Genomic DNA, 12,914 nt, shown 5'->3' with positions numbered 1-12,914 from the left:
TGTGTATGTGTGTGTGTGTTTGTGTGTCTGTGTTTGTCCCCCTAGCATTGCTTGACAACCGATGCTGGTGTGTTTATGTCCCCGTCACTTAGCGGTTTGGCAAAATAGACCGATAGAATAAGTACTGGGCTTACAAAGAATAAGTCCCGGAGTCGAGTTGCTCGATTAAAGGCGGTGCTCCAGCATGGCCGCAGTCAAATGACTGAAACAAATAAAAAAAAAAAATATATATATATATAGGAAAAAAGCAACAAGAATGGATTAAAATCTCGGTACAATTGTTTCGTACGAGGACATCTTTAATAAGCTACAAAAAATGTAGTAAATATAGATGGCTCGTACTCGTCAGCCGAAAAAACATCAGAGATTCCCAAACATCAAAAGGGGTAGATACAAATGAGGGTGTAAGTTTAACTGCATTGAAGAAAGTTCGATTCCTGGAGATCCGATGAAAGGTCTTGAACTTACAGAATTTGATATATATATTTATGTATCAATAATAATACAGGGTAAAATTAATCAATCAATAATTAATAATTTTGCCATTTGTCTAACTCCGAAATACGTCCACAGTTAATTCTTTATTTTACCTCTTTGCCTACATGAGTTGTTGAGTATTGTTGTCTGTGAGATTTTATGGTAGAGAAATAGCTAGTTTTGGCTGCTATTTCTAAATTTCGGTATATGGTGAAGCAAATTTTTTGCTGAACCCTTATTATAATTATACTCATAATTATAAGAATTTTTATATATGTACGTATATATAAATATATATATACACACACGCACACAACACACAACACATTATTATATGTGTAGCTTTCTCATTTTCTTACATTCTTTTCTTCTCTCTGTATATGTGTGTGTGTGTCTGTGTCTCTGTGTGCCTCTGTGTGTGTGTGTGTGTGTGTGTGTGTGTGTGTATGTGTGTGTGCCTCAGTGTCTGTGTAATTGTGCGTACGTGTATGTAGATATAGGTAGCCCATTGGCAGGGTCGCTAGAGCGTTGAACAGATAGCTTTGCGGTAATCTTTCCAAATCCATAGGCAGTAGAAAAGGTTCGTGGATATACCTATTATGACTCGATAACCTGATGAGTTGGCTTTATTTACAATAATTCGTGAATATTCAGTTGCATAATGTTGAGCATGCGCATTGGTGTAAACGTGCATATAATTATTTTGCAATATTGAAAGTAATAATACTACATGATGAAAGTGACGAAACAGCTATAATAATACGGAAGTCATGTGGGAAAATATCTATATTCACCTTTCATACATTATGACTTTATATATATATATATACCATATATATAATATTATATATAGATAATATTATATAGTTATATATATATATAATATATATATTTTTTATATATATATATATATCAGTGACCGACCAGACCATCAGATGTTGCTACACATCGCTGGTCACATTGTTTTAGCCTTCGAATGACGCCACCCCGCTGGCTAGCGAGCAGGCCAACAGAAGAAAGAGAGAGAGAAAGAGTGATGAAAGAGTACAGCAGGGATCACACCCACCTGCCGAGTTTCGTGGAGCTTTTAGGTGTTTTCGATCAATAAACACTCACACACCTGGTTGGGAATCGAAACCGCGATCCTACGACCGCGAGTCCGCTGCCCCTAACCACTAGGCCATTGGTCTCCACATACTATATATTATATATATATAGATATATATATATATTATATATATATATATATATATATATATATATATATATATATATATTATATATATATATATATTATATATATATATATATTATATATATTATATATATATATATATATATATATATATATATATATATATATATATATATAATATATATATATATATATATATATATTATATATATATTATATATATATATATATTATATATATATATATATTAATATATATATATATATATATTATATATATATATATATATATATATATATATATATATTACCACACACACACAAGCAAACATGGTTACAGTGTCCTCCTTTATAAGGCGTCTCGCTATACTGCGTTCCCGCATATAACGCGGGTGGTTTGATGGACCCCAAATGACTTGATTCGAAATTTCCCTCATTATCGTTCACGACTTGCAAAAACCTTGATTAAAAGCAGAATTTCAGCGAATTCCTACGAAATAGATACTTTCATCAACAGCTTGGAAATATTGCAATCGGTTACCATATAATTAGGAGCTAATTACATGTTTTGTGTGCATAATTTCTTTGATTTTGTGATGAAAACAATATCTTTTTGACTGGTGAGCGCTTTTGAAAGCTTGTTTTCCACGATTTGATTGGATTGTTTGAAGAGGCTTCCGCCAGTCAAAGTCTTCGAATGAGTGAAACAAATTAATATTTAAAGGAAGTAATTAACACCCTGGAGGTACGATTTATATAAAAGGAGACTGTATTCCACTTGATTCATTACAATTTCAAGCTGCATTGCAGATATTTTTGAAAAGAAAATACCTATTTCTTTATTACCCACAAGGGGCTAAACACAGAGGCGACAAACAAGGACAGACATAGGTATTAAGTCGATTACATCGACCCCAGTGCGTAACTGGTACTTAATTTATCGACCCCGAAAGGATGAAAGGCAAAGTCGACCTCGGCGGAATTTGAACTCACAACGTAACGCAGACGGAATACCGCTAAGCATTTCGCCAGGTGTGCTAACGTTTCTGCCAGCTCGCCGCCTTTAAGGCAACTATAGGCAACTATACCTTAATGGCAACTTAAGGCAACTATACCGTTCTCAGAGAGGAAGAATAAAGGAATGTCCTCAATAAAGAATGTTAAAGTTACCAGTTCCATTGTCGAATAATCAAGGAGTATCATTAGTAAAAGATTATAATACTGCTTTGCCATCAACAGTAGAACTCGTACTTACTATCTTTTGCTGGTAACTGCCAATATCCTTTATTAAGGATATTCCTTATCTCTTCCACTCTAAAGGCGGTATAGTTAGCTTATACAGAAATCTTTGCTCAATAATCTATGCACATGCACTACTTTTCTACAGACATTTGTAAGAGATTTTATGCATTTCTTCTTAATCCCTTATTTACTCCACGATTATGGTTGAATTATGAATTACATGCTCAAAAGTGATACTGATACCACGTGTTTTCCTTGTTCATTCATTCGAATATATATGTGTGTGTGTGTGTGTGTGTGTGGTGTGTGTGTGTGTATTGTTTTATTTGCTTCAGTCATTTGACTGTGGCCATGCTGGAGCACCGCCTTTAGTCGAACAAATCGACCCCAGGACTTATTCTTCGTAAGCCTAGTGCGTATTCTATCGTTCTCTTTTGCCGAACAGCTAAGTTATGGGCACGTAAGCACACCAACATCGGTTATGAAGCGATGGTGGAGGGACAAACACAGGCACACAAACATATCCACACACACACACACACATACACATATTTACTGACAGGGATTGTAATCACCCGAAAGCACATGTATGTATGTATGTATGTATGTATGTATGTATGTATGTATATAGCAAATTTGCTACTGTCCACGAAATAGTCAAGGTTAATTTCATTTTAATTTTAGCAATAATGCAAATTAACGTCGTCTGTATTATTTTTTTAAAAAATCATTCCGAAAGTTACATTTATCTCCCACCCACTTTTCCTTACGTTTTCTGTGTTTCTAAATTGTTCTTGGAATATTTTGCTGATCTCAGAATAAATTCTTGTGTGTATTTGGTGTTTCCTGCTCACAACTTAGATCTGTTTGAGCAGCCAGGACAGAGTCACTGGGCTGCTAAATATAAGCCACTGTGAGTATTGAAAAATTGCAAAATAAAAAAATATAACAAACACAGACCCTTCAAAGATATAATACTTAACACACATGTACACCCGCGCGTATTCTTTATGTAAGTATACGTGTATAGTAATCCCTCGACCATCGCGGGTGTTATGTTTCAAAACACCCCGAAATCGGTGAAAATCCGCAAAGTAGAAACAGTACTGTACTGTATATTCTTCTATTATTTTTATAATTTGTATATATTTATTTTATTATAAAAGCAAAACAACACCTCGGAGGAATCGACGTAATCTTAAATAATAAACCGTGATAAGTGAATCGCGATATGGCGAGGGGTTACTGTATATATATTAAGATTTGGTCTCACAAACAGGAGAAATAGAACAAGTTATGAGTATACTCTTTTACTCTTTTACTTGTTTCAGTCATTTGACTGCGGCCATGCTGGAGCACCGCCTTTAATCGAGCAACTCAACCCCGGGACTTATTCTTTGTAAGCCCAGTACTTATTCTATCGGTCTCTTTTGCCGAACCGCTAGGTGACGGCGACGTAAACACACCAGCATCGGTTGTCAAGCAATGCTAGGGGGACAAACACAGACACACAAACACATATACACACATATATATATATACATATATACGACGGGCTTCTTTCAGTTTCCGTCTACCAAATCCACTCACAAGGCTTTGGTTGGCCCGAGGCTATAGCAGAAGACACTTGCCCAAGATGCCACGCAGTGGGACTGAACCCGGAACCATGTGGTTGGTAAGCAAGCTACTTACCACACAGCCACTCCTATTTTTTTTTTTTTTTCGTTTTTTAACGGTCAGAAGTGTTACAAAACTGACTCCAGAGTTTCATGCATGCAACTTATCGCACTCAGCCACTCTTGCAAATTTTCTGCTGTTAGGTGCAGGCGTGGCGAGAAGATTGTTTCCGAACCACATGGTTCAGGGTTCAGTCCCACTGCGTGGAACTTTGGGCTGGCCAAAGCATTGTGAGTAGATTTGGTAGACGGAAACGGTAAGAAGCCTGTGGTAAAGATAGATTGATACATGTAGACATGTGTGCGTCTGTCTGCGTGTGTCGGCGTATGCGTGTGTGTGTTTGTGTGTATCTGTGTGTGTCTGCGTCTGTGTGTGAGTGTGTCTATATCTGTGTTTGTGTTTGTCTCCCACCATTGCATGACACCAGGTGTTGGGTTGTCAACGTCCCCATAACTTGATGCTTTGGTCAAGAGACAGATCGTATAAGTACCGAGCTTTAAAAATGATTAAGTTCTGGAGTCGAGCTGTTCGATTAAACCTTCCTAAGTAGTGCCCCAGCGTGGCCGTGTTTCAATGACTGAAAAAACGTAAGAGATAAATATTATACATATATATATATATATATATATATATATATATATACTCTCTCTTTTACTCTTTTACTTGTTTCAGTCATTTGACTGCGGCCATGCTGGAGCAACGCCTTTTAGTTTAGCAAATCGACTCCAGGACTTATTCTTTGTAAACCTAGTACTTATTCTATCGGTCACTTTTGCTGAACGGCTACGTTACGGGGACGTAAACACACCAACATCGGTTGTCAAGCGATATTGGGGGGACAAACACAAAGTCACAAACATATACACACACATACATATATATTTGTATACATATATACGACGGGCTTCTTTCTGTTTCCGTCTACCAAATCCGCTCACAAGGCTTTGGTCGGCCCGAGGCTATAGTAGAAGACACTTGCCCAAGGTGCCACGTAGTGGGACTGAACGCGGAACCATAGGCCACTCCTGAGCCTATATATATATATATACGTAATATATTTATATATATATACACACATACATACGTACACACATATACTTACATACATACTTATGCACACACACATGCATACAGAGACATAGAGAGAAATAGTGAGCTCTTGTATTATCATACGCCATTTTATGATTGCATATATGTATCATTATGGCATTGCATGTACTGCTTGCATGTGGTCTTGTATATTTATAGCATTACTTATATCCCTTGCATGTAGCCCGGTAACATTACGAGTATTTGCATATATGTGGCCTTATATTATTACGTGTATTGCATGCATAATACTCTGTATCCTTACCTATGTTGCACAACTGATGCTAATTTGATAATAGACTATTCATTTCGTTTTTCTATATTACGGGACAAAAAACAACTTATCTACGACTTCATTAGGCGGTGTAAGAGAGGCAGGTATAAAAGCATACCCAAACGTTTTACTGTAGTCTGAGATTGCTATTACTAAGCAAATTCTATACACAAACAGAATCTCTTGTTACAGTGTTGCAGCGAAATAAATACGGTTCCTAAGAGACGTTACCCAGAATTTGGGTTTCAACAACATCATTCTTATTTTCACCCGGAAACTTTTTTCTCTGTTTCTTCATCTTTTTACGCTCTATAGATATAAGCATGGTCATTAATTCTTTACCCTGTTCCTTTATGATAAAATTCATATTATTAATGCATGTATATATGCATCTATGCATTAATACACATACATATATACGTACAGACACACAGACACCCATATATATATATATATATATATATATATATATATATACATTATATGTAGATAAATATAGATAAATACCATATATATATATATATAGCATTATAGAAGTGCTTATCTATCTACATGAACGTATATAGACATATGTCTAAATATCAATTATTATATATATATATATATATATATATATATATAGCATATAGAAGTGCTTATCTATCTACATGAACGTATATAGACATATGTCTAAATATCAATTATATATATATATATATATATATATATATATATATATAGCATTATAGAAGTGCTTATCTCTACATGAACGTATATAGACTATGTCTAAATATAAATTATATATATATATATATAGATATATATATATATATATATATATATATATATATATATCTATACACACATATGTATGTATGTAGGCTTGTATATAATGCATGTATCGAAGTATTTGTTTATTATATGTGAATATAATATATTTCTTCTATTATGTGTTATCTGTCCAACAAGATATTCATGTCTTGCTATCCAAAATAATCTGTATCTCCATGTATAAAGCTGCAATTGTTTCTTTGTAAATTCATACCATATCTATCCTCCATATCTTCATTACACACAGACACACACACACACACACACACACACACACACACACACGAATACTGCTTGTTGATTGGTTTAGCAAATTCGGAATACATACATACTTGAATACGTAGGAACATTTGCATGTTTGTTTGTCGGTCTGTCTGTCTGTCTGTCTGTCTGTCTGTATGTATGTATGTATGTATGTATGCATGCATGCATGCATGTATGTATACGTATATATGCATTGTGTATGCCTGTACGAACGTGTTAGCGTATGTTTATAAATCTCGTATTTTGTCTGTCAAATTTATGATTGCCTCTACGATAGCTCGCTGCTAAACCGCATTAGCATCACCATTGCTCATATGCGGGAGTTCTCCACTTCCTTTTTGCTAAGTAATGTACGAGCATTTTTTTCCATCGATATTTGTAGTTATTATTGTTGTTAAGCATTGTTATTTATTTATTTATTCATTTATTCATTGACTTTGGTATTTTCTTTCACCATTTCTTTAAAAAAAAACGGGTGGAGCCTGAGCAATAATATACTTTTGTTTTATCAACCGCCCTTCTACTCCATTTCTGTGGGGGTTTTGACTAAGATATTTTATATATGGGTTTTTATTTTCTATCGCAGAGTCTTATCTTGACATGATATCCCGGCGTAAAAGGATGTATATTCCATAGTTGTGTTACAGAACCAGTAGCTAACACACTTTAATGATGGGAGGGAGTTCTTAAACCACCGCTTAACCAAACCATATATATTAATCTGTGCTAAGATTAGCTAAATTTGCTCTGTGGAATATTTAAAACATCGCTCCATGTTGTTGTTGTTTATATTTATTTAAAAACATCAAATCCTGAATCTATGATAAATAATTGCTGTAATTTGAGAAAATCGATCCCTTTATTGCTCTAGTAAAGTTTGCTTATTTGTAACGACAATAAAATAAGCAGAATAATGCGAAAACGGTCTTGTTTAAACATTTTCAAGACTACACATGCTGGATAAATTTTCTTAATTTTCTTAATTTGGTCGCATGAACTAGTAGAAATAGTACTCAACTCTCCTCTAAATAAGTAACCACCTATCTTTTTAAAAAAGTAATGAAAGCACTAAATATTAAAATAGTCGTAAATACTTTACATCTGAAATAATAATATAATAAAAAGCAGATGGTCACAGTTAGAGTGTCCAAACTATCAGGGTTGGCTGTACCCTTTTTAATATTAAGAATTTTATTGAGTTGTCACAATTAATCTTATTAACATTTATGGCGGAAACGTGACAAAACCAAGTCAAATAAATACGTGTATGTATGCATCTATCTGCGACCTTCAACCCGTATGTATGTGCGCGCGAGTTTGTGTGTGTGTGTGCGTGTGTGCGTTTGTGTGTGTGCGTGTGATTGGATGACAAATAATCGAAGTGTCGAACAAAAGTACCTTACCAATGGTCAAGTCATATCGTGTGCGTCCCTTCACCTTCCCTTTCTGTCTGCCTCCATGAACGATAAAATGAATGCAGGACAAGATACTAAGTTTTGATATAATCAGCTAATAACACTTAGAAGCAAATGCTCCAGCATGGCCACAGTCCAATTACTAAAACAACTGAAAGAATATGAGATAGCACTTGTAATCCCCCAAAGCTTTTGCTATCATTTTTGAATACCTCTCCTTTTAGTTATTATATTTTAAATCTAACTAATGTCTCACTTTGCTCAAGTTAACATGTTTCAAGCCTCATTAGTGGTAATTAATTTACTGATTGTGACTATAAATCATTTTCGCTAATGACTTGACCTTTAACAGGTCTATAACTTTTCGAAGAATTTATAATATATAACTATTGCTGTACGCACCAGTCAGCAGACCTTTACACGGTCGCTTGACCCAGTGGAAATAACAGCTAAATCTTCTTCAAATCACTCCATAAATGGGTGGATTTCATAGTAGATAACGTATATTTTGATATACTTTGCCTGAAAAATAGAAGATATGGATAAGGCTCAAACACTTTTATCATAGATTTTCTCCTGCACAACTGACATCGGGGATTGGGACAGGAAAGTTTGTTGGCCATACGTCTGCTCGGCTATTGGTCCGGAGTTAAACATCCATTATTAGTATTACAGTAAATCAATGGTTATCAAGTGTGTGATTTGGGGTGACTTCCCTGATATTTCTAGCTGGTCGACCATCAATATAGAAGCTTTGTCATAGCATAGAAGGACCCTCGTTGTCTGAATAAGAAAAAAATCAGTCTGATCATGATCAGAACACTGTATCAAAGCTGATCTGGAGATAATAAGATTATTTAGCTTTAAAAAAAATATGAGCTTCAACTCTATACTATAATTCCTATATAAACTCTTACTAAGTCGGCTTTTATAAACAGAGATAAGTTCTCACGACAAAAGTTTAGCAAGTCCTAAATGAATTTTCATTCATTTCGGCAGAATCGTATTTCGGTATATTCGAAACGACAGCCAATCGGAAAGCTACAATATCCAGAGAGGTAGTATCGAGCTGATTTATTAGTGCGTATGTGTTTGCGTGTGAGTGCGTGTTTGTGTATGTGCGTACCAGCTATTAAAAGAAAAGGGTCATTCTCTGTTAGCTTTTCCATTTACCAATTCATGATGGCCAGGGATATCTTAGGGAATTGTTCTCATGGGATACGGTACTTTGGTCTAAAACACTTTGGTCTAAACAACTTTAGACTAAGACACTTTGGTCTAAAAGCATTTTCGTCAAAGAACACGAAGGATTATTAGAGAATAGTTATTCTTTACTCTTTACTCTTTTACTCTTTTACTTGTTTCAGTCATGTGACTGTGGCCATGCTGGAGCACCGCCTTTAGTCGAAGAAATCGACCCCAGGACTTATTCTTTGTAAGCCTAGTACTTATTCCATCGGTCTCTTTTGCCGAACCGCTAAGTTACGGGGACGTAAACACATCAGCATCGGTTGTCAAGCAATGTTGGGGTGACAAACACAGACACACAAACATACACACACATACATACATATATATATATACATATATACGACGGGCTTCTTTCAGTTTCTGTCTACCAAATCCACTCACAAGGCTTTGGTCGGTCCGATGCTATAGTAGAAGACACTTGCCCAAGGTGCCACCCCTACGCCTATTTATTTAGATCTTTTACGATTTTTTTTTTTTAGATTCTATAGACAAAATAGTTATTAGACCAAAGACAGTCTAGGCAAAAATGTCTTTAGACTATCGTGAATTTATACAAAAGTCACTTTAGACCACAGAGCATTAGACCGACGTGATTTAGACGAAAAGTCCTACATCCGTTTTCGTTACACACACTAAATCGTGAAATATAATTTTAATGTATTAATGTATATTAAATAGCGCAGATATGAGCTCATTTAAATATAGAAATATGCTTGCAGGATTCCACGTATATATTTATAGCTCTGTTATAGAGAAACAACATATGCATTTATTTAAATGCTGCTGTCTTTATTGTCGAAGCTGGCTGACGAAGCAAGTCTCGACTTCAGTTTACAGAAATCTACTCTGTTCCAGACAAATAAAGATTTTCAGATATTTTTGTTTGATGTGATAGTGTGCGTTGTCTAACTTTGTTCTACATTATTTAGAATAATATCAAAGTTCTAAACATCTTAATTTATTATTAAGTATTTAACAAGCGCTTTGATTTATGCGGTATAGTAGTATTGTCCCCCAGATCTGTCGGAATGTACTGCATTCAAACTATGAATGCTAACTTCATTTATATGTGTGGAAGTGTATGCATATTATGTGCGTCAAGGAATACTTATACATAAATATTTATAAAAGCATGCTCACACACGTATACATTCCTTTGTCGTTTCACATATATATTGATATATACATACATATACATACGTACACATTATATATATATATTATATATATATAGCAACCAGTGTTAGAAAAATCTGTATGAGATTAGAATTGAAAAGAAATATTCATAAAGGAATGCGTACAAATGTTCATACTTGAAAACTAATTCCAAATCCCATTTCAGCTTGACTTGTGCGACTAAGCACTTAAATAAATACATGAAATGTAGTTGCTCTAAAACAGAGCTATGAATTTATACGTGGAATTATATATAAGCTTGTGTGAATATTTCAATATTTAAATGAGTTCATATCTGTGCTATTTAATATACACTATTGCATTTGATTTATATTTTACAATTTAGTGTTGGGTAATGAGAAAAAAATCTCGTAGGCATTTCTAGTCTTCATGAAATGGTAAATGGAAAACCTAACAGAGATTGGTCATTTTCTTTCAATGGGCAAACACATATACATGTACAGACACTCAGTTACACAAACGAACATACACAATCATAAGTCACAGCTGCTTCATATTATGTATTTGTGATTCCTCTTTTCTATTCTATTTTCTACATAGGGACACCATTGTCATAGCTTCGAATATCCATTTCTTATTAAGCACTCTCAGTGAAAAGTTACTGCGAAGCAGTTCTTTATGTATTGTACGCATATATAAGTGTATGTTTTTGTGAGTGTATGTATTTATGTGTACACACACGCAGGCACACATAAGCGCGCGCATGTACGCTCACGCATATACATAGACATTGACACAGACACACTCATATATGTAATTATAAAGGAGAGTACAAGTGAAGTCTAAAGATTCACAACCGCTGTTTTATTGATGAATAGTTCAATTACTACGAATAAATCTTTAAAAAGAATCTGCTTTCGTCAGGTGCTATTAAACATAGGTAGTGGAAGAAAGATTCAAAACTACTCACTTTGCCGAGCATTAGGAAAACTAACGAGACAGCTGTTATGAGTCTTAAAACTCCTCTTGTGTTCTTTCATCCAAACGCCATACCTAGACCCATCCTAATGCTGGATCGCTAACTCGCGTTGGGTCGGAAACCTACGAGTCAGTGCGTGAGTGTGTTTGTGTGTATGTGTATTCTTTTAGTATTCTTTTATTCTTTTACATGTTTCAGTCATTTGACTGCGGCTATGCTTGTGCACCACCCATATATATATATATACTTTTATTTGAAGTGGTAGGAGATATTCGGCGTCTTCTTTCAACATACAGGCATAATAGCTTTTGTATAATTGAGGCCTATACATCAATATCTCTATAAATGTATTTTGCCTAAAAGGAATTTTATATGCTGGTCACTGATAAAATTCATACATTTTAATGATTTTATCCTTTAATTATGCTTTATATAAATACGACGAGCTTCTTTCAGCTCCCGTGTACCATATCCACTCACAAGGTTTTGATCGGCCCAAGGTTATAGTAGAAGACAATTGCCCAAGGTACTACGCAGTGGAATTGAACCCGGAACCAGGTGGTTGGGAAGCAAGCTTCTTACCACAGAGCCACTGCTGCGCCAGTGTATATAGATAGATAGATAGATAGATAGATAGATAGATAGATAGATAGATAGATAGATAGATAGATAGATAGATAGATAGATAGATAGATAAAGCAGAAATGAAAAGGCAAGCGGTTTAGGAAGACTTGAAAAGGACGTTTAATTTACTTATGTAATAGGTATGTCCTTGAGAGAGATGCCGAGGATTTGTTTGTCCATGTTGTGCACTACTTTCGTATTATATAGCTAAATGAAACGTCCTTGTCTTTGCCTTTTCTTTTCTGCTTTACTCTATACCTACGAGCTCAAGGGGAAGCCACTTTAGAAAGGCAGTCACAAAATTACATGCGTCCACCACAAAAGAATATATATATAAGTATATATATACATACATATACATATATATACGTCCACCACAAAAGAATAATACCCACGCAAATAATAAAAACGATATATTCAGAACAGTCACTGCCCATGAATTTATTCCGAACAATTCCAAACATTATTATTACAACCACAA

General features: G+C 34.8%; 1 long non-coding RNA gene across 1 annotated transcript in view; it reads right to left on the bottom strand.

Annotated features, from left to right (window-relative positions):
• Positions 1–12,908, bottom strand: part of LOC118763543 — a 21,752-nt gene extending 8,844 nt beyond the window's left edge. The window contains exons 1-2 of the long non-coding RNA XR_004999300.1: positions 12,896–12,908; positions 7,979–7,983 (exon numbers count right to left, since the gene is read on the bottom strand). This is a non-coding gene — a long non-coding RNA (uncharacterized LOC118763543). The remainder of the gene's footprint in view (positions 1–7,978; positions 7,984–12,895) is intronic.
• Between the last annotated feature and the right edge of the window lie 6 nt (positions 12,909–12,914).

This window comes from Octopus sinensis, linkage group LG5 (assembly GCF_006345805.1).
Source record: "Octopus sinensis linkage group LG5, ASM634580v1, whole genome shotgun sequence".
NCBI lineage: Eukaryota > Metazoa > Mollusca > Cephalopoda > Octopoda > Octopodidae > Octopus > Octopus sinensis.
This window is presented reverse-complemented; position numbering and strand designations above follow the sequence as displayed.